We start from the raw sequence: 25240 nt of genomic DNA on the forward strand, positions 1-25240 counted from the left end.
ATTTATATTATTTATTAAATTAGATTTTAGATAACAAAATATGTGTTAACTAACTTGATATATGTAATTTTATATTTTTATAAAATCAATAATATTTTGATTTAGTTATATTGCATTGACTTTTTTATAAATTTATATTTAAAATTAATTATTATAAATAAAAAATAATTATTATTACTAGCTTAAGTTATATATGAAACAGAGTACCATCATCGATAAAAAAGAATCCCATATAAATTAATTTTTCTTAAAATGATTAGGTTCATTTTCTTTCTCCCTAATAAAAGTGAACCCATGTTTTTGTCCATCAATTCTGAAAGGTTCCAGAGCATATTAATACCATATCGTATTCAGTGCATTGTTTAATCTCCGGGTGCATTGTTTAATCTCCCTCCCGGGATAAAGAAAAGAAATCAGGGATGATTTTATAACATTGTTTAACCTAAAAATTTGAGCATTTCTAATCAATTTTCCTGTAATGTCACCCATCCTAGATGTTGCTTTAATTATTACGCCAAATTCAATTGTACAGAGATAACTCTCCTGGAACAGGTGATAAAGACATCCATAAAAATTCTTGCATTTCATTAACACGGTTGACATAGTTGGCTAACAAGAGTGCATTGAAAATTTGAGTATTTCTTGTCAAGTTTTCTCTGATCATGTCAACCATTCTAGATGTTGCTTTAAAACATTAGGCCAAAGTCGATTGTACAGAGATAACTGCGCTGAAATAGGTGACGAGCCATCCATAAAATTTCTGGCATTTCATTAACAGGGTTGACATAGTTGTTTAGCACTGAAATAGGTGACGAGCCATCCATAAAATTTCTGGCATTTCATTAACAGGGTTGGCACAGTTGTTTAAAAAGGGTGGATTGAAAATCTTGATACATCATGAAATATTATTCAAATGTATTTGTTAGTTGGACTGGTTACCACATTAAAATTCAAAAAACCGAAAAAGTTTCTCCCGCATTATCGCATCATCTTCTAAGCTTTATACAAAAGAACACGATATACTGAAACAAAATCAACACAATCAGAAAATTATTCATGCATAAGGATTCTCACACGTAATTCTTTTGTATATTTTACTTAAATCTCTTCAGGAATTTTGTAATCGGACTATATTCAGCACAGCCCTTAATCTTATTCTAACGAGGAGTCACAAAGTTGGCCACCCCGGCAGATCATGTAATCCATATACAGACATACAACCTTGAAACTGTCATTTATTTATTTAGATTCATATAAACAGCAAGCCGAATCTATACTCCGCCAGTGGATGGGATTCGTGGTGCAGGAGCACCGAGTTTTCTCGGAGCCCGACCGTCCGCCGTGGATGGGATTCGTGGTGCAGGAGCACCGGGTTTCCTCGGAGCCCGACCTTCCGCCATGGATGGGATTCGTGGTGGTTCCGCCGTTGATGGGATTCGTGGTGCAGGAGCACCGGGTTTTCTCGGAGCCCGGACGGCACCAGAGCCGCTAGGGTTTCTGGGATCAGAATTAGACATAGAATTATACGCGTGAGGTTTGCTTGGAGGTGCTACCCACAGATCCCGGCTCTCCCAGTCATCTAATTCCAAGGTCATATTGGGCATCAAAACCAATACAACTGCGATGGACGCTAGAATGGGCCACATGACCGGAATTACAGAACGTGCCATTATATCAAGAATTTCACTGCGAGAATTCAATCGAATGTCTGCAGACAAAGCTCCAATGGATAACTCTGAGTGACTGCGAAGTTTATTTATAATGGAATTGGGGTTGTTGCGTCTCCATCTGATTCTGCTCCATTAATCGTGGAGACCATGCAGAAGGCGTTTGCTTACCACAAAGTCATCGAGTTAATGGAGGTTAGTCGAATTAATTATTTATACAATATAATTTAATCTCTTGTTCTCCTATAATCGATCATGTACTTTTGTTAATATTTGAAGAAAAATTTGAAGCTTGAAATTAAAGTATTACCATTTTTGATATTACTTATTATGATTATGCGAACAAATTATATTAGTTTTTGTTAGCATAATCGGATTTTGTAGTTTTATTTTATAAATTAATTAAAATTTGAAATTCATTGTAATTAGGAAGGAATATTAAAAAAAAAATGTGATGATATAGATAGAGATGAATTCCAATTTCCTTTTCAGAAATTTTTTATCATCTAAATGTGTTATAGATTACAATCTTTTAAACCATAAATCAATTCCAGAAATCTCATATATATACTAACCAACAAAACCCCAAAATTAAATAACTATGAATGCAAGAGAGTAATCAGTGAAGAGTAGTTTAAAGAGACTATAATTTTGCTTTAAAAGAACTGAAAATCTGGCACAATCTTGGTGATTTTTATTTAATCAGTGAAGAGTAGGTTAAAAAGACTACAATTTTGATTTAAAAGAACTTAAAATCTGGCACAATTTTGATTTAAAACCTAAATACTCTGAAAGTCAATTTTTTTAAAACAAAATTTTTCTCATTTGGACAACCAATGGGCAAAAATTATAACCTGATTAATCTGGGCCGTAAAAGAAATATACTAATTTAAAAACTTTACACCAAATTAAACTAGAGATTTTATAAACATGAAAGTTACGAGAAACTTTAAAAATGAGATTGATACTAAGTGATAATATGAAAACAAGAAAGCAATGAGAGAAATAAATATACTAATCTGGAAATTTCCCAGAACAAATTAGACCGAATGTGTTTTAAATGGTTAACTTTAAATGAATTTTTTAAGTCATTGTGTGGTTTGTGTTTGTTTTAAGTTACATAAATATGTTCACTTAATTGAGTGAATATGGATTGAAATTTTTACGTCATTGTGTGGTGGTTTGTGTTTGTTTTAAGTTACATGATGATGTACGTCCACTGAAAAATCTGAGCTGATCGATCCAATGGTCCACTAGCAAGGCCTAACTCCAAGGGCTTCGAGCAGAATGGACCATGTGACCTCCCAATCTATGATTGACCAACTGAGCTAACTCTTGGGGTTTAAGTTACATGATGATGTTCACTTAATTTAGTGAATATTGAGTGAGTTAAAGGCTTAATCTATAGTTTAATAGGAAGAGATGTGTAAGTTTGTTTGTCTATAGGGATTTTATTTAAATAAAAATAAAAAATATATATTAAATAGAAAATAATGTTCATTATAATAAAAAAAAAAAGTGTGAATCAATATTTAAATCTTATACTTTTCAAAAATATTTCAAAAAAAGATTTAAATAAACTATTTGAAGATTTATGTTAACTAAGTTACAAGTTATGTGGATATCAATTTCAAAAATATCTATATATAGAAAAAAATAATTTTTTATGGTTAAATTTTTTATTCAGTCTTATATATATTTTATTTAGCATTCAAAAATATAATTTAAATAATATATTATATTTTGCACTCTAAAAAAATATACATGAAAAAATTGGTGCCTCCAAATAAATCTACATTACTATTTAATTAAATAAATAAATATTGTAATATTATTTTCCATTCTTATTATTAGTTACATTCATATATAATATAAAAAACCATAATTTATAATCTTTTAAACCATTAAAATTATTTGAATCACACCATGTTTAATATGATTGGATTTCTTTTTGATATTTTATCTTTAAAAAGTTTCACAAAATTAAAAAATGACAAAATATAAAAGGTTTAAACATGAATCGAAACACAAGTGAAATCACAATTTAAAAAAAACCCCGGATATAATGTTGTTCGGTTAGCCTATGTTTTTAAAGCGAAAGGAGAGGAGGGTAAACATGAAAAAGAAGAAGAGATAAGGGTAAATAATCTGGCAGGTCCAAAGGGTGTGATTGTGTGCTGTGGGAAATGAAAAATGATTGGACAAGGGTAAAGAATCTGGCAGGTCCAAAGGATGTGATTGTGGGAAATGGAAATGATTGGGATAGAGTGGAAGGGATAAGGGTATAGAATTTAGCAGGTCCAAAGAATGTGTATAGCTCGAAATGGAAATTGTTGGGATACAAATTCTATTTCATGATTGCAAATGATGTGATTTTGTGAGGGTCATACTATACCAAAGAAGTATAACAATAATGTTGGGAAAAAAACAAGAATGATGGGAAATAGTAGTGCTCCTCGACTGGCAGTATGGTCATAAGCTTCATTAATTCAGCGCCACCCCACCAGATTAAACTGTAATATCCGTCACGGAAGCATGACAATGTAATCGAAGATGCAGGACCGATACACTAGTAGAAGGAAACACAGCTAAGGGTGAAAGGGGCATCACCCACTTCTGCCTAATACCTAAATATTATGAGATGTGGTTGTGTTAACCCTAGTAAAGTGCAAATGGCATCGAAAAATAAAATAATATAAAACAATGATAAATTTTTTAAATAATATTTATTGAATTAAAAAGAGGAAGTAACCTATTTTTAGGTGAAAACATTTATAGGCCATCTTCGCTAAACATTTAGTTTTATACTTTCATTGTTGATATTTTTCAAAGAAGCTTTGTTATTATTGTACTTTGTAAGGCAATATACTTATTATGATTTCATAGACTCTACCACACATTAGGTTTTAATTCAATGTTTTAGTCCCTGGTATATTTATTTGTATTCTAGCGAGACCATAATGTATTATTTTAATTTATGATATTTAATTTTTTGGTTATAAGAAATAAAATAATATTATTTTGATAACTATTAAAAAGTTATTGTTATTATTCTCTTGATCGAGATGTATTTGGCAATCAATGAAATCAAGAAATTTAATGATGAGAGCCTCAAAGTATCAACCCACCACCTTCCACATGTGTGGCAAGGCTAGCAAGGTCACATCCGGCAGTTGTGAGAGTTATAGCTCGAAGGGTGGTGATAGGATGGTCGTCCGTCTCCATTATGGCAGTGAGGTTCTGAAAGTTTCCATGTAGGGTGGTGATCGGAGTAAGCAAGGAGATTGCTGCAAAGGAGGGCATCGAAACAAAGGTAGGCAGACAGACTAGGCTTGCATCCACACCACCATAGCGAGGGTGAATTGGTATGTTGTTAGTTGAAATGATTGAAGTCTTCGTGGTGTATGGTCTGGGTTGGTAGGGTATTAGTTGGCAGGGTTCTATAAGTCTGAGCCCTACTTTGTTTTATTTAATGCCGAGTTTGGGGTCCGCAGCGGAAATTAGCCTAGAGGCACCATCATTTCCCTGATTTTTAGCATTTGAATTTCGTGCTGAAGGATCTAGGAGCCTAGCAATAATAGTGCAGCGACTGGACTCATTTGTGTTGTATGTGGAAATCGAATTACTTTTTGTTTTGAACCTAATTTGGATGGTGAATAACTCGTCCAATTTTTATGCATGTCATGTGGATTGTGTATAGGTATATTGCAAGGAACGAGTCTCGGGCAGCCTATAAGAAGGTGGTTCAACCCGTTGAAATGATTCCACTGCCACATAGTATATTACAAGCGGTGAGTTAAGATGGTCTAGGTAGCACCACACGTAACCTAGCTCCACACAGACGAGGCAAAGGTAGAAAAGCCATAGGAAAATATGAGGAAGGGGAGTCCTATAATTTGAGAGGCAAGCCGAGCGGCCACAAGCTAGCATGAACATTATCAAGTAAGCGGTAGAAGCATACCACGAGGGCATCGATGAGGAAATCCAGTAGCTCATAGAAAAATAGGAGGCCGACCTCTATCGGTAGGCTAGCTCCATGGAAATTGAAGCTGGGGATTGGGGGTTCTTAGTACCGGATCTCAGTCACACTAGCGAAAAAATAAAACAGTTCAAACACGCCCTCTTCCTTTACTAGTTAATGAAATGAATCCTTGGCAAGGCCCCGGAACAAATTGCCTTGGACATTTCCATCGCAGTGCATACATTCTCGGACTACAAAAAGGAATTTCAAAAAATCATGTTTCAGTTGTAGAAAAAAGATGGTCACCTCAAATAGATTGAGAAACATTTGCTTTGCATCTTGCCATCATATGAACTTCTAGGGTCGAATGTCAAAGACTCAACACTAGTGGATTCTGCCTTAGCAAAGGTTGCATATAACTGAATCAAGGTCTCTTCTATTAGTTTTGATGCAGATAACATTTACTTTCAGTTGTAGTTATAGTTATGTTAGTTTGCAGTTAAATAGGAAAATAGATATGGACATATAGTCTTACATATCTTGGTTAGGAAGGATCAAATGCTCTTATGTGGCCAACATAAGTTGAGGTCAGCTAACAAATATTTCAGATGATTGTAACTTGCTGATTAAATTTAATAGAAAAGGAGGACCTACAAGGTTAACAAAAAAAATTATTATTATTTTATTAATATATTATTAGATATTAAATTATTACATTTAGAGGTGTATTTTACAATTTAATATAGAGGAGATGTGTAGTTTCTTGACTGCCAATTTAAAGTGGACGTCTATTCCTTTTGAAATAAAATAAAATATTCTCTAAATAAAATAATAATGTCAACTATAATAATAATAAAAAATTAAAATACATATTTCGCTAAAACAAATATAAAATATTTTCTATGTCAATAATAATAATAATAATAATAATAATAATAATAATAAATATTTCTTTAGCTTTCATTAAAAATATTATAAAATATCATTGCTCACATAATCCATATTAAAATCAATTGTGAAAGATTTGCAGTAAAAAATATCACTTTCATTCTCACTCCCAACCTAAAGTAATTTATGTGGATATTCATATCAAATAATATATTTTATATCCATCATTTTTATTTTGAAGAATATCTAATGGTTAAAAAAATGTGTATACATTATGTAAAATAATTGAAAAAAAGATCATATTGTTAAAACACTTCAAGTAGTTTCACTATTCTATCTTTTGACCCTTTTTAAGTTAAGGTCAGTTTTGTCTAAATTCCAACAAAGGTTGATTGGAATTGCAAGTTTAAGTTATGTATTCTATAAAATCCAAGTGATCAATTAAAATTTCTAAGCATTGAATCCATTTATATATTCAAAAAATCTAATTTAATGGATATAGAAAGTAGTAAGAGAGATCAAATCTGTATAGATACAATTTTTTATTTTTTTTTATATTTTTTTCTCTAAAAAGTATTGTACTTCAAAATATTAGTGATTAAGATGAATCTATATTGATAACATATTATGTTAAGTGTAACATAATTACTTTCATGACTATCTATCTATCTATATATATATATATATATATATATATATATATATGTATGTATGTATGTATAATGTCTATGTTTTCTATGTCTAAAGGAGCATAATGAAATAGGAAATACCCATTAAGGATGGAGAGTTGAATTGAAAAATATGAGCAAATTGTTAATAGGCCAAAAATTTAAGGCTGTATAGGAGTTTTAATGAAGATGGGTTGATTGTATGTTAAAGGTAAAATTTAAATAAATTTGTTAAAAGTAAATATTTAAAAAGTGATTTATTTATTTATTTATTTATTTTATTTTTTATTTTTTATCTCAAGTGATTTGGTGAAAAATATTTATAAAAACATATTGTAACCAACCCGCTACTAATATTTAATATTTATAGATTAATTATATTTAACATAATAATGAAAACCTCAAAATTATATATCTATATATATATATATGATTTTAGTTATATTTTCAATCTAAATTATATGACCTTATATTAAAATCAATGTTGGAGCTCACAACTATGAATGCTAAGTTAATATTCAGCCAAAAAAACAACATTTAATATAATAATTTATATTATTTTCTAAATTAAAATTTAGATAGCAAAATCTATATTAACTAACTTTAGATACATAACTTTTAAATTTTCATAAAGTCAATAGTTATACTTTATTAATTTTTTTATAAATTTATAGTTATATTTTATTAATAGAGCTTGAGTAAGTCTAATTGTTAAGAGCATGTGTTTCCTACTAAGAGGTCACGGGTTCAAAACCAAAGGGATAGAGTATGTATGCCTTCATAGACTTAGCAGTCAAATTGTGGAGGTGAGTCCCTTGTCCCACAAACACCAAGAGGGGTAGAGTATGTATGCCTTCCCACAAACAAGGGGTCTCATGCACCAATTTGTTGTCTCCCTTTGGGGTGACCTTAAAATTGAATAGGAATAATAATAACATTTTTTTTGTAAGCTTGATAGGACTACATTTTCATCATGTCCAACTTCTCACTCTGATTGGAGAGATAACACAAAATTTCAACCCAAAACTTCCAGTGATTGGAGAGATAGCACAAAATTTCAACCCAAAACTTCCAGTCCCATTATTATAAACTTATAAAACTAATTATTATAAATAAAAAAATTATTACTAACCTAAATTATATATATATGAAATAGAGTCTTTCAGAGAATATATATGAAATAGAGTCTTATCTCATATATATAAAAACAAGAATCCCATGTAAATTATTTTTTCTTAGGTTCACCCTATTAAAAATGAACCCATGTTTTTGTCGATCAATTCTGAAAGATTCCGGAACATATTAATACGATATCGTACTCATGTTTTTGTCGATCAATTCTGAAAGATTCCGGAACATGTTAATACGATATCGTACTCAGTGGATTGCTTAATCTCTCTCCGGGGATAAAGAAAAGAAATCATGGATGATTTTATAACATTGTTTAACCAAAAAAAGTTGAGCATTTCTAATCAATTTTCCTGTGATATCAACCATCCTAGAAGTTGCTTTAAGATATTACGTCAAATTCAACTGTATAGAGATAACTCTCTTGGAATAGGTGATAAAGACATCTATAAAAATTCTTGCATTTCATTAACAGGGTTGACATAGTTGGCTAGCCACAGTGGATTGAAAATTTGAGTATTTTTCCTCAAATTTTCCATGATCATGTCAACCATCCTAGATGTTGCTTTGCTTTAAAACATTAGGCCAAAGTCGATTGTACAGAGATAACTGCGCTGAAATAGGTGATGAGACATCCATAAAGTTTCTGGCATTTCATTAACAGGGTTGACATTTGTTTAAAAAGGGTGGATTGAAAACCGTGATACAGCATGAAATATTATTCAAATGTATTAATTAGTTGGACTGGTTACTTAAATTCAAAAAACCGATAAAAGTTTCTTCCACATTATTGCATCATCTTCTAACCTTTATACGAAAGAACATGATATACTGAAACAAAATCAACGCAATCAGAAAATTATTCATGCATAAGGATTCTCACACGTAATTCTTTTGTATTTTTTACTTAAATCTCCTCAGGAATTTTGTAATCTGATTATATATAGCACAGCCCTGAATTTTACTCTAACGAGAAGTCCCAAAGTTGGCCACCCCGGCCGATCATCTAATCCATATACAGACATATAACCTTGAAACTGTCATTTATTTATTTAGATTCATATAAACAGCAAACCGAATCTATATTCCGCCAGTGGATGGGATTCGTGGTGCAGGAGCTCCGGGTTTTCTCGGAGCCCCACCGGAACCAGACCCGCTAGGGTTTCTGGGATCAGAATTAGACATAGAATTACACGCGTTAGGTTTGCTTGGAGGTGCTTCGCACAGATCCCGGCTCTCCCGGTCATCTAATTCCAAAGTCATATTGGGAATCAAAACCAATACAACTGCGATGGACGCTAGAATGGGCCACATGACGGGAATTACAGAACGTGCCATTATATCAAGAATTTCCCTGCGAGAATTCAATCGAATGTTTGCAGACAGCTCCAATGGATAACTCTGATGTGACTGCAGAATGCCTACGCGTGAAATTTATTTATAATGGAATTGGGTTTCTCGCGTCTGGATCTGATTCTGCTCCATTAATTGTGGAGACCATGCAGAAGGCGTTTGCTTACACATTTATTCTGGCATCCAGCGATCGTTGCGGATTTTGTTGAAAAAAGTGTTCAATTATTTTTTAAAGCAGCTGCCATGAACATGGAGCTTCAAGGGGCACAGAATAAAATGACGCTCAGTGGCGGTACAATCTGTTAAAGTTGCGATGGTGTTATTATGAGGAAATATTATCATCAGACTTGCGACGCTAAACGAGTTCTATGGTCAGGGACGCGCTAAACTAGCTCTATGGTGGAAATTCATAGCATTTGTACGGATGGAAGCATTTGCGCTGCAACGGGAAATGCAAGTTCAGAGTCATTTACGAACTCCTTTTTATATTTTTCGCAAGGGCGTGCCAAGGTTTTGAGTCCGAAATATATTACATCATATTTCACCTTCATCTTCAGCCCTAAAGACATCGAGTTAATGTAGGTTAGTCGAATAAATTATTTATACAATATAATTTAATCTCTGGTTCTCCTAAAATCGAAGATGTTGTTTTGTTAATATTTGAAGTTTGAAATTAAAGTATTACCATTTTTAATATTACTTATTTTAATTATGATAACAAGTTATATTAGTTTTTAAAGAATAATTGGATTTTGAACTTCTATTCTATAAAATAATTAAAATTTGAAATTCGTTGTAACTAGAAAGAAATATTTAAAAAAATTGGTGATGATTTAAACAACTATGAATGCAAAAGAGCAATGAGTAGTTTAAGGAAACTATATTTTTGTTTAAAAGGAATAGAAAATCTGGTATATTTTATTTATTTTTTTTAAGATTTAAGTTATCGTTGGAAAATTTCCAAATTTTATGTACAAGAGAGTTTGTGGAGAGTTCCAAATAATGTTAATCTATTTCTTAAAAAAAACCATTCAAATCAAATATTTTTATGGTCAAATTTTTTAAAACAGAATTTTGCAAAATTATAACCCCTTAATCTACGCGTACTAGTATAGAAACTTTGCGGATCAAATTAAATTAGAGATTTTATAAACATGAAAATTATGGGAAGCATTAGAAATGAGACTAACACTCAGCGAGAATAAGAAAACGAGATTTTATAAACATGAAAGTTACGGGAAGCGTTATAAATGAGACTGATACTAAGGGATAATAAATTGGTTCACAAATAACTACCATGGGAAAAAACTAAGTCATAAGTCATACAGGCCCACGTCAGTCTCCATCCGAAGATATATATATATATGAATGAGAAAACATTAATTTATGATATATATAACTTGTTAGATTTTGATTTTCTATATTAATGATATATTTAATTTGTGATTTGAGTAATTATGATTTAAAAGTATTTATGTCTTAGAAATCATTATTATATAAATTCTCAGCATGATTGGATTTTTGTTTATTAAATTTCAATAAATAATTTTTACATCACAAAATATCTTAATAATAAAGCTATCACTATCTACTCTATATTTTGTGAGCTATATATAATCCAATAATATTATATCAATGTCTATATTTATTTATTAAATTAAAATTAATTTTTAAAAATAAAATGATATTTTTTCAAAAATAAAATATTACAAGTAGATGGTATAAATTTATCTAATCAAATCCCATATCAACTAATTAATATATTCTCCATAAATATGATTATGTAAATGATATTTTAAATCCATTTAGACATTAATCTCCACTCATGCTTCATTTACACTTCAAGATTTTTTGGAACTCTAGTATTAATGGTGTTATCACTAAATATCTATCAAATTTTATAAATGTTATTTCGGGACTTTATTCAATATCTCTTTTCTGTTCAGTTCCTATGAATGACCATATCTTTAAATATTCATACTTTAAAATATTTAATTAGATTCTTCCATCATGACTTTATTTTCTTTCTTTTGCTGTGTTTTCACATTTCTTTTGGATGTTTAAGGTTCAATAAAATTTTCCAATTGAAAAATGTCATTGTCATACATGAAGAATCAATTAATGTAACACTGATATGTTCTTGGGTATAATAATAGATTTGGGTTTTGAAATTGTCAAAATGTATGCATTTTTTTAGTGTCGATTAAGCAGTTTTTTATAAATTATTTAAAAACAAATTGATATGTAGATGTTGAGAGTTCTTTAAAACCCAACGGTTATGTAAATGCGTACAATATTTTAAGTTATTCAGTTAACTTAATTTTAATGATAATTTAGAGTAACAAAATTGGAACTAGGTTTTGAATGGGTGATATATCAAATTAGGTCGAATCGGGACTCAATTAAACCAGATCGAACAAATCAGAAAGAATATATAAAACAATTGTTTTTAATGAAAAAATTTGTTTTCAGAATTTCATAACATTGTTCCAAATTATTAGAGGTAAAATTTGCAAATTTTGCAAATCTATATACCATGTTAGGGTGCATGCATCAAAATGGCACAAAGTGCAATACATATCATCAACAAAATACATAATCAATAAGGTTCTAACTTCCAAATGGCCTCTAAAGTCCAAACACAATGCATCGCTCAAAGTATTAGGTCACTGCTATACTATAAAATTGAAATTAATAGACAATATGAATCGATCTTTCATCAAATTTATGCTTGTATATCTTTTTCCCTACCCTTCGTCTCCTCAAACTTATCAAACTTTTCAAGGTATCCTACCCTATTAGGTCTTATCACTTCATTTGATGCATCACATGGGATTATGTGGCCACTATATCCCAAGTGTTTCTTCAACCTATATATGCCCCCACTAAAGATTGGGCACTTGCAGTATTTGACCAACATTTTTCCACCAACAACATCACAGTGAGCCATATAGGATCTTTGGCTTTTGGGGCCATGATGGATGATGAAATTGAATATTTGAATGGAAAGAGATCTATAAATAAAAGAAGAAAAATCCATCTAAGTAAAATGTAAAACCTATTATAAATTTCAAAACAAAAAAGAGACATATTTAGCCTACCCAAACCCTTTTTTACTTAAAATAGAAGGAAAAAAATGAAAATGGGGACAACAGTCAAATCTACAAATTTTCAAGAGAGAAATCATACTTGGAAATGAAAACCAGTTGTTAAAGTCTTACCTCAAAGACACTAACTCCACTAGATAGCTACAAACAAACTCCAAGATGATAAAAAACCTCCAAAGTTTCTATTGTTGCTCCAAAGCCTAGTGTTGTTACAGACTCTCTAAGATCTCATATTAGAAATCATATGTGTGAGGAAAATATGAGTTTAGGAATTCCTTTTAAAGTTATTTGGATAGTTCCCAATGGGGCTAGAAAACAAGGCGGGGCATGGGGTTAGGGGGTGAGCCTGCCAACGCACCTCCTCAGAATTCATCTAAGAGGGGGTGGCATGACCATCCCCCCACATGCAAACGCATGTGACATCTAATGCTAAGTACCAATATGAATTTCTAACATTCTATTCTCATTATCACTTGAAGGGGAGGTCTTCTCTAGTGTATATTGTATTTCTCTAAATATCCCTTGCCGTAAGTGGGATTTTCCAGACCTTGTAGTGTGGGGAGGTTTCCCCAAGGTAGTGTGAAGGGTATTCAATAAACTAATAAAACATTAATAAAATAAACAACATACATATATACAAATCAGACATGGAAGAAAAGGCTTGAGAGCCTCAGTGTATTATATTCCTCACACTCTCAATGTAATGTTTATGATACACATATAAATACATGAGGAAGTTTGTCTCAAGATAGTACATCTATCTTGGACAATATGGTTGAGAAAATCTCTCAAACAAACACTAATTTAGGAGCCTAACTAGTTGGAGAGAATATCTCAACTAGCTAAGCCTAAACTGAATCCTAACCATCAGGAACAAACTCAATCTAGAAAGGTAGGAATAAATCCAACTTTCTTGATTTTAATTAATTTAATTGTTTTGGACTTCTAATTGCTTTCATCACATGAGAGTGAGGCTAACATTTCTCCACTCAATGATAATTCCAAACTAAGAACTAGGAACCATCTTCCAAGTTCTCATGCTGAAACTGTTGATCCTCAAAAACACTACCTGAAAAAACGCCAAAGATGGATGCTGAAAAAAACTTTAATCTGAAGAGAACATGAATCAAATGTAAGTCTAATTCATCTTTGAATTTTGCTTGACGACTCCATCATGTGCCAAGATACAAAAGGATCCATCTGTCCTTTGCTTTCAATCAACATCCTTTGTCCACTAACAAAATGTTGATGACGCCCACTAGCGAATTTGCTTGTCCACTAACAAAATATTGAGAACGTCCACTGGTGAATTTGTTGAGGTTGAAACTGCCCACTAGTTGATTTGATGTTGATGAATGCCCATTGGCTAATTTGACAATGCCCACTGGCTGATTTGTTGATGATGCCCACTAGATGATTTTGATGATGTTGTCGATACTTTCAGTCTAACAACCACCCTTAATTCCATTATCATTTCCCCCCTTTGTCATCTGAAAGGAGAGACAATCATTTGCACTCGAATTCTAAACTCCCCCCCCTTCAGGTGTAGGATAGTTTCACTATATTCATTTTCTTATAGAATTGGTATTCATGTGAGATTGAATCCTTTGGTAACACATAGACAATTGTTTGACTGTAGATGACCACTTCCAAGGATCAATCCATGCGTAATTGATATTCACTCTAGGTGGTTGATTTCGCTTGCAACATCTTTCAAATGAATGATTTTTCTTGCCAAAACGGTGACAAGGATGGAGGTCAAAGCATGTGCTCTCGACATGGCCATTTCGTTTACAATGGTTACACTTAACCATATATTTATCAATGTCTAGAAAACCAGCACTTACAAACTGAACTAGTTTTGAGAAATCTGGAACAAACAAAGTGTTGTCTTTGTTGTATCCTAGGCCATGTCGATCTTTGTTGAAGGAGATTTCTTCCCAAGGTCAGATCACCTTCTTGGAAAGACTATCTTGCTGTTGTTCTGCATACTTGTTGTTACTGCTAACATCATGTCCTTGAATTATTAAACCTTCTGTGCCACACTGGGCATCAATCATTAACGATTCATCTCTTTGACATGCTGCATCAAAATGATCAATTTGATCTTTGGTATTACTTGTTGCATTATTTAGTAGTACAACTGATTGGATGAGATCACTTGTGTCGAAACTTATATCAACCAGTTTGCTTAGATCATCTATGTTGCAACCTTCATTAATATGCTGAATAAGATCACTTGTATCACAACTTTCATTTGTTATTGTGATGAGGTCTTCTGTGCCACAACTTGCATCTGTCTTTACACATTGTGCATCTAGTAAATCTTTCTTTTCACTTAACTTAGTTTGAAGTGCATGAATTATTTTTTCTTTCACTTCGAGTTCATATTGAAATTCTTTCTCTGATTCTAATGCACTGGTCATTTGATTGATTAAGGTTTGATTCTGCTTCAACTTCCATTCGAGTATTTCAAATTTGTTCTACAACTCATGATTGCAATCTTACAAATATTTAATCTCCAATTCTACACTTTGAAGACGTTTTCCTCCTTTACCCATTATGACTTTTGACACACTCGCTTGTACTAGCTCACTTGCTTGCTTGATTTCTCTTGATGCTTTCTTGTAACACTTGCGGGATTTGAAGATCTCGCTTGCTTGAATTCTTGAACTTGTGTGCTTGATTTAGTTTATCAATGGAATGATTGAACTCACGCTCGCTTGAACTTTGTACGAGGATGAGGGTGTTAGATACCACCAAAAATGCACCCAATGTTTACAATGACAAGTTCAAATGATATTGACTCACTTAATTGAATCATTTGAGGAGAACTGACGCACTTTACCTCTTATAAATTCACAATTTGAGTGTCGATTTCGACCAAGAATGCACCGGTACAATTCAACTCAATTTTATTTGAATTTGTTTACAAGTTAACTTACAAAAAATTGATTTATTTGCAAGTTATACAATGACTAAGTGTTGTTGAATGTTGATGTAAACTTTTCCTTGGAATCCTTGAGTTTTTAGCTTTATTAACGTGATTTTCCTTGAGTGAATTTGCTTGTTGATGTAGAATGTTGATGTTGCCAACTTTGATTATGTGTTGTAGTAGTGCAAATGCATGTGATTGTTTGTGCTTTATTGGATGCTTGTTGCAACTTCTTAACTTAAGGTGCTTTGATTAATGTGCTTGTTTCATTCACTTTCTTTAGACTCCTTGTGTGTGTTAGATAATATAATTGTAGTGTTAAAAGTAGACACAAAACATGCACAATCAATCACTACACAAGGTGTACCTAAGATCCCCTTATTCAATTTCGAGTGGATCTAGGACACTTCAACACCACAAAAAATATGTCTTTATTAAGTATTTAAGTACATCAAGCTTTCATCTTTGAGGCAAATTGTCTTCAAAAACTGGATGTTCACTTACTCAATCTCTCTCAAAGTAAGATATTACTTTGGAGTACAACAATGACTTTCTCAGAAAAGAAAATTCTCTTATCACTCCAAATACAAAATATGCCCTCACTATTACATACCAATCTTATCCCTCCATAAAAAAAAATTATGATCACTCTTTAAAATTCTTTTACATACGTTCCATAATGTAATGAACTTTATGAAGTCACTTTATAAAAAGTGATTAAAGGCTTTCTTTTAAGCTTAAAATGTATACACACCATTCGGTCCCTTTGAGATATCAATCGTTGAATTTGGCCTTAACGAAAAATTTTCCACCGTATACCTTGAACCTCATCGCTATTCACATTTACGCATTCAAAATTTGTTTATTATCAAACTTTCCAGCAAAGCCACTAAGGTTTCATGAACCAAAAACAATCAAGGCAAGTCAAGCATGTATTCTAGCAAAGGCAACTATGATTTTTGAGTTGACCATTCGCCCTATTTATCATTCTTGATCTGCAAGGAAATAATACTCATGATATATTCCACACAGGTGCTCTTTTGACACTTCGCTCCACTCCACTTGAAGCTGAAAAAATGAAATCAAAGCCGCCAAGAAAATTTTCATTAGCATTAATTTGGTGGTTGCTGCGACGAAAAATCTTCAGTTTCTCAAGTTTATGGGTAATATGCTTGGTCCTCTAGTCTTACAGGCCATTAAAAAGTAAAAACAATTTTGGATGCTCTCTACTACCTCCCTTGGATGTTCAATGGGTCTGGCATTTTCACTACTTGAATTCAGACGTATACCGTCGTTATTGTGTCTCTCGGTTTGCCAGAATAATTGACAAGCCTTTGCTTCCTTAAGAGTAAGACTTAAGGCCAACAAACATTAAAATTTAATATATATTTGTTCATGCATTTTGTGCCTAGACTTCTTTATCCGAATATACAATTTAAGCCATGTGGATTATGTTAGTGTCAGTGTCTTCACACTGCCATCAATGATCAAAATTCACTCTTTTGCATTCATATTAGGAGTCCCATTCTCAATGAGTTGCATTCCATTAGGTCATGGATCAATTGATGGTAGGCACATTTCAGTTTTTCCCTCATGACACTTATTTTTTGACGTCTTGTCATGTCTGATTTAGTCAATGGTTTAGGTCCAGGTTCATTTTCAGTTTATTTCATTAAATAGGCCTTAGGTTTTAGGGTTATAGTCTCATTAGGTATTAGGGTTTCAGCATGTCAAATTTTTAGTAACCATTGACTAATAATGGTTAGCAGACACATGAGGATGACAATAATCATCAAGAAAGTTTTAATATCATAATTTGTAAACTTAATAAGTTTTTCACCTTAAAATCCGTTTGAGGTGAAAACAAAGCATTGGTGTTTATTTGTAAGTTTCATGTAATTTTTATTATTTCTCATATGTAATTAATGGTCTCATGCTACTCCTAGTCACTTGCTGATATTTCAAATACATGCCACTGCAAAAAGCCAAATGAAACAAGCATTAGTTCACCTATTTCAAGCAAAAAGAAAGCATCTAAAAAATAGAGTATTTGAAAAAGGCAATAGACATTATAAAGTGGGTTTTGAAGAATGAAAAATCAAAAGTCTCAAAGCCATATAAAGGTCATTTAAATCTCAAGTTATTTCACTGTTAGAAGTTGAGGTTCATGAGAAAAAACATGATTTGAGGTGTTATTGAGCAAAGGGAGGGAAATTGTTGTGTTTTTGGAGAAATTTTCCTGACACTACACACCAAAGCCCGACGCTACACACCAAAGCCCGACGCTACGCATAGGAGCGGCGCTACACACCTGAGTTTATCCGGCCGTGTTATTTTGAACTAGCGATATGCACCTGGGAGAGTGCACTACACACCTGACAGTTGAGCTACCAATTATTTCAAATTGCATCAAATTGCCTGAAAACTCCCAAATTCCTCCATTGCAAGTAAGTAACGTCCCTATTCTTGTTGAAAAGAGTTGTTGCATCAGTTTTGGGTTGTGTTGTCTCTCAAAAAAAATCAAACAAAAAATCAAACCCTAATTGTCACTAAATTATACCATATATTGTAAAAACACACTCATTACTACTGTCCTATATCATCTTTTACTATTTCCCTAAACCCTATCCTCCCATCCATAATTCCCTAGATATCATTCCCTAAACTTTTCCCTAATTCCCAAACCCTATACCCATACATCCCATACCCTATACCCATACATATACCCCAAACCCTACAATATTCACTAACCCTAATCACTCCCTACATCCCTTTCCCATTCTTGTTCATCCTCACCTATTTTCATATTCAAATCTCTTCATACTCATCTTACTTCCATTGACCAATCCACCACTCTTCATTCACCACAAAGAGGAACAACTGTACAACAATGGAGAAGGACAATGAGTATGAAATGGAGGAAGAAACACATAGTGACAGTTCCAGGGAGAGAGGCACACAGGGAAGAAAGCCTCATAAGGGAGGAAAACATATCATAGAGGATCCCACCAGTTTGAGGGAGCTGCAAGCTTGCCCATTTGCCCTTTCTTGTTTCAGATATTAGTCATGTTTCAGTTTTTGTGAAATGGTGGAAAGGGTAAAATATCATCATGAATTTGCAAGGTTGTTTGTGACACATTTGGACAATAATGAGGTAAACCTTGATGGAGTTACATTCGCTTTGTCACCAGCTATCATTTCAGAGGCTACAGGTATTCCAAATGTGGGTGAAAAGTGGAACAAAGGTTAGGACATTGACATAGAGTACTATGAGCCTTACATTAAGGCTAAATATCATAACAGACTCAAGAGAATATTCCCCTTTAAATTTTTGGAGGACCGGTTTGTTCCATTGATGAAGATCATCATCAAGTACTTTACTTGTGAAGGCAGGTTCTCTTGACTGTATACCTACCACATTAGACTGTTGATGCATTTCACTAGGGTGAGAATGATGAATATCCCCTACTTCATGTTCATAAACATAGAGAAAATGGCATTCATTGTAAAGAAGAAATCATACGCCCAACAGTTAACCAGCATCTACCACTACTCTTTGATTAAAATAATTGTTTTGCATCAGCTAAACCTTCTTAACATGCCATGGGAGACCTTCATTTCTCATGAAATGTTCAAAGGCCCTCAAGTCTTTTCATCAGTGCCTCATGAAGAAGGCGGACCTTTAGGACATGAAAAGGTCCAAGAGACTGAAACTGTTGGAGTGCCAGTATTTGTGACATATGAGAGGGGAACTAGGGAACTTTTTTCTACTGTCAGGCGAGTATTATCTCCACAAGGTGTGGAAGGGGTCTTGCCTTCATCTTCAGGCCACAGGAAAATGCTATCTCCACAATGAGTTAAAGGGGATTTGCCTTCTTCTTCAGCTAAACATGAACAGGTTAGGTAGCAACACAAGGGAAAAGGTAAAGGCAAGGGAAAAATGCATGAGAAGGATCCTAGTGATGGGCAAGAGAGAGATTTTGACCTTGTTGATCATGAGGAGACACAAGGAGTGGATGTCATTGACTTGGATGCTCAAGATCCAAGGACTGTCAAAGACATGATCATTAAGGAACAAGAGGCTGAGATACAAGCTTTGTCAGTCAATTTAGAGAGGGCTAAATGGGTCATCAAATATCTAGAGCAAGAAAACAAACAATTGATCGAAAAGCAAGTCCTCATGGAGTTGCAAATGATCAAGGAGAACTGGCAAAAGGCTAAGAAGGCAAAGGTCAAGTTGACCTCCATTGAGCAAGAGATTGAGAATGACCGGGAAACCTGGCTTGAAAGGGTCAACATACACCTTGAAAAGCTGCTTGAGAAGGCCAATAGAGACAAGAAGATGCTTTGCCACATGGCCTATCACTATATGACCCGGAACAAAATATGCAATATAAGGATGAGGAAGCTTAAGGCAAGGTTGAGGAAGGCCTTGAGGAGAAAAAAGGAGCAAGACAAGCTAAAACTTTTAGCTACAGCCTCACTAGCCCATCAAAGCAATTAATGATGGAGCCTGGTGCCAAATCTGGGCAAGTTTTAGAAAATTTTGGTCATTTTCAATTTTTTAATTTTGCAACACAGAAAATTGCCCTAGGTGCGCAGCGCCACCGGCGCTACGCTTTTTACTGAGAGACATTTTGGAGAAATGGTTTGCATATTTGGATTCATCGTGATGAGAGAATCAATCCCTGAAATTTTAAGCAATTTTGGAGTAAAACTTGGTCACCTAAAGGTCAAAAAACCATCGAAAAATACTTCTCTACCTCTTTTTGGACAAATATGAAGTAGCATTGAGAGACTCCATGTTTGAGGGGGTAAATAGCATCCAAATGAAAAAATTCAAGATGTTATAGAAACTAGATAGGAAGACCTTTATAATGAGCTATCTTGGGCTCAATTTAGATAAGGGGGAGGCCTCCAAACTCAGTTGAGAAGTGGCACTATGCACCTGGCCAGTTGCACTACGCACTGGGCCAGTTTGCTCAAAAGTCCAAATTTTGCCTAGTTTTTCTACAAGTGGACTTTTTCTATCATTTTGGATGACTTTATGATTGTAAATGATGCTTTTATATGTAAATTTAATTCTAAAATGAACTTAGAAGGTAGATTCATAATTTTGAGTTGGTTTGAGGGTCAATGAATAAGTTTCCATGGTTTTAGAGGAAAGCTGTTCCACTGCCTATATTCCTGTTCCTAGTTTAGATATCGTTGAAACAATCCATTATCTCTTGGATTCAAACCTTGATGGCTAGAATAGGTGGCTTTGATGTCTATATTATGTATTTTTTCAGTCATTTGTAAAGGTTGGACTCTCTTGGATGCTTTGAGCTATATTTTACATCTCTACAACAATTTGGCAAGGAAATAAACTAGGATTTGCAGCTATTTTTTGGGATTCTTGTGGTAATTTGTTTTTGCATTGTTTCTCCTTCTGTCATTAGTTTTTCTCATGTGTTATGTGTGCCAAAATCTAATTCATTCTTCTCAACTAAATGAAATCAAGATAGATAGGTAGAATAAATTGGTAACAGTGCTCTACAATGGGAATATATTTAGTTTTTGATTTTTTTAGCTATTTGAAGAGGAATCATGAGCTTTGCATGCTCTGTTTAGCTCCTCATTAGTCTTAGACCTACCATGTCACTCAATTACAAGTTCCAAAACACTTACCTACCTCGCCCCATAGAACACCCTGCATTCCTGACTTGATTTCCCCGACCCAAAGCTACCTGCTCCATTTGATCCAGCAACAAAACCATCAAAATCAACCAAAAAACCTTAGAGCTACTATACCTAGCCTAAAATCCATATTTGAATCAGTCATATCAACTGATATCGAAAAGGAGAGAGCCCTCTCCCGACCTGGTAGGGTTAGCTACCAGGCTAAGCTTGGTTTGTGGTTATCTTAGGATTGCCTCTCTTCAGCCTAAGGTCAATCTAGGCTCTAACAGATTATACATATTTTAAAGCCACTGACTTGAAATTGAATTAAAATTTTGAACAAATGAGATAAACCTGTATTGAACTGAGTTTTCTGAGAAGAACCATTAGAAATAAAAAATGGCTCAAAGATGAATGGAAAGTTATTACCTTAAACTATAGTGTTCTTGGCTCTTGTAGAGTAATATCTGCAGCCTCCCATCGTGACTTCCACTAGGTATCCAAGATCGCTTCCTCGGGAATATCCAAAGCATCTCCTTATGAGACTTGGGTTCTTGAGAGACTTGGGATTCCCAGAGGGCCGGGTTCCTCTGATTCCACTGCTTTCAACAAGTCTCCTTACTTATGCAGTATCACAAGCATCCTCACCACAATAGATTTGGTTACACTCTTTCATAGTTCAAAATCATTGGCTCTGATACCACATGAAGGGTATTCAATCAACTAATAAACATTAATAAAATAAACAATAGACATATACACAAATCAGACATGGCAGAAAAGGCTTGAGAGCCTCACTGTACTATATTCCTCACACTCTCAATATAATGTTTATGATAAACATATAATACATGAGGAAGTTTGTCTCAAGATAGTACGTCTATCTTGGACACTATGGTTGAGAAAATCTCTCAACCAAATACTAATTTAGGAGCCTAACTAGTTGGAGAGAATCTCTCAACCAACTAAGCCTAAACTGACTCCTAACCATGACGAACAAACTCAATCTATAAAGGTAGGATTAAATCCAACTTTCTAATTGTTTTCATCACATGAGAGTGAGGCTAACAGAGTGAAGCCATTCCTATTGAACTTCTATATTTGAATTGCATGTTTTGGTACCCAATTTTCCTTCTCTCTGGACTTGAAGTAGTCGAGGCTATCAAAGGGGTTGTAGTGATTCATGGCACCTGTGTGAAATTAATTTTACATTATGTATATAAAAGTCCCTTAGAAGGGTGGGGTTTCCTCTCCGGTAGCACAATTCACACACAATAGTGGCACCCTCTAGACCCGACTATCATATTGAGACTGTAAACTAAGATGTTGGTGCCTCAATTGCATTTGGAGTGATTGGCGACTTGGGAAACCTTATTAGTGATAAAATATATGCATATCACTCTACATTCTATGTTTTTTGGAGTTTATTATAAGGTTTTTAGTTCGTGCTTGGGGTCAATTTGTACTAGTGGTCACTGAAAATTCTTCTTGGGGATTCTGTCATAGAATTTATCCTCAAGTCCAACCTGTTCTCCCCTTCTCAATGTGTTGTCTCCTAGAGTGGTCAATTCTATTAGGTTCACCTTCTTGGAATTCTCCCTTCCCTTTGGTTCAATCTCTCAACACTCTCTTTTCACCCTTATATCTCCCTTAGCAAAATTTGGTTTCCAACATCTAGTGTCTATTTTTATTCCCTCTTAGTCATCGTATCACATTAGTGCATGCAAAACTTCCATGGAGTGGGTGGTTGACACCCTCAAGGTAGACCATGAGCCAAGAACCAAGTAGAAGAGGCTACAACAATATACAATCTGGTCACTCCCTTAGAATTTCAATATAAAATGTGTCACCTGGAATCCTTAACTGTTGCTAATCAGCAAGCCTTTTTAGATGCTGACATCATTGATGAGGTTTCCCAATGGGTTCATGACACTAGTAATACCAAATGACGATGAAATAAATACCTCAATTCTATTACATTCTATTGGCAATTGAAAACCATTCGAGCTCATGTTCAGAGAAAAAAGGACGAGGAAAAATACAATATATTTGTAGCTATGGAGGTTATGAAACGTGCTCAATGGAATCAATGCTTCTAGTTAGAGTGTTTGGATGCCATAATAGCTCGCCTTGAGAGCCACCTTCAATATGAGGGGAAACACATAGCCCTCTAGGATCTATCTACAAAAATACTACTCCAATGACTTCATCTAAATGATGCTCTTCCTATGTACTTGGCTAAATGCATGATGATGGGTTTTTAGGCCAAATGTGGTGATGAAATTTCAAAATTTTACTCTTTGATTGAATTAAAGCCTTCAAAATTCATATAAGCATTGTGAATTTTGATTCAGTGTAAAAGCACAATTTGTGTAGAATTATGTTGTTTTCCTAATCATAAAAATTTAGAGTCGTATAGTATATTAATTTTCTATTAAATAAAATTTTTTTCCTTGCAAATTTTCATAGATCTAAAGAGGTATGTGTGTCTTCATGTAGCATAACTTAGTCTAAAATGTGTAATTTAATATATATATATATACATATAAGCATGATCTACAAGGAGAGAACTAAGTTTTTCGTGTTAATTTTTTTTTTTTTATGCAAAATTATATTTTTTATTATTTTTCGAATATGGCGAAGTAATATTTCAATTGCATTTTGTAAGGTTTTTTTTAACTATTTAAATAAATTGAAAAGGAAAGAGTACCCTTTTGAAGGACCTGTAAAGGAATATAGTGGTAGTTTTTGAAAGTTTTTCATTGTGTATATTTTATGTTATTGATTTTTTATTCAGACTCTTTAAAATTTTCCAATGTTTTTTTAAGCATTATGTTTAAAATAAATTATATGAAAAATATCATATGAATTCAAAAATGTCAAACTCATATGCCATTGGATAAAGGATTCCTTCATGAATCCAACATAATCAACTCTGCTACCTAAGGAAAATTTTCCCTAAGTCCACTAGGGTACAAAATAGTGTTGCATAAAATTTTACAGAAGGGGTACTAAAATTGTGGGTTTTATGAATTTAGAAGATCGATCAAGCACTTGAATTTCAAATTCAAATAGCTTGATTGAGGGTTTCCATTGATAGTGATTGAAATTTGTCAACCAAGGGGGTTTCCCTGATGTGAAGTTCCAATTATACCTCACATCCTTTGGAGTATGAGCCCCATATGCAGTATCAACCTTGGTGCCATATATTCTTATAGATTTTACTTGGCTTTAGCTGTTAGCAAGAGAGAGAAACATGTATGTGCCTTTGCAAAAATCAAGTATGTGTGCCTGGTGGATGTTTAGTTGCGGGTGTATCAAGGTTCTTCTACTATAGAGGGAGGAAAGGTGAGCCTCTAAGAGAGATGTAATAGTACCACCCTAGTAGATCCGCACAGAAACGAAAAGAGAATCACCTAAGATCAAGCGGAATAGTCCACATAGATGTGATGATTGTTACATCCATTACAACACATTTTCAATTAGATAAGAACTAAAATTATTGAAATAATTCAACTACTTTAGTACAAGTGAAAGCAAACATGAATCATAAACCTTCACATAACAGTCTTACAAATATTCACAATCCATGCATGAAATGTGCTGGCCATCGGGCTTCAAGTATTAAGTAAAGGTCCCAAGATACATGAATATAACAAACATCACTAGCTCCAATAGTGGAGTGCTGGAGTGACAACTTACTCCCTAAAAGTACTGACTCTGTCTCTTTGATGCCATATGGGAGAAGCCAAGGTGAAAAGTCCTTTCCATGAACAATGAGGGTGTATATATAACAAATGGCATGTTCCTTCACCTCTCTTATGACTCTTGGAATACCTTCATGATTGTTTGACTTCTCATTACTTTTCTAC

This window comes from Pinus tabuliformis, chromosome 3_2, assembly GCF_031772625.1.
Source record: "Pinus tabuliformis cultivar Carrire ecotype Pingquan chromosome 3_2, CPIR1, whole genome shotgun sequence".
Classification (NCBI taxonomy): Eukaryota; Viridiplantae; Streptophyta; class Pinopsida; order Pinales; family Pinaceae; genus Pinus; species Pinus tabuliformis.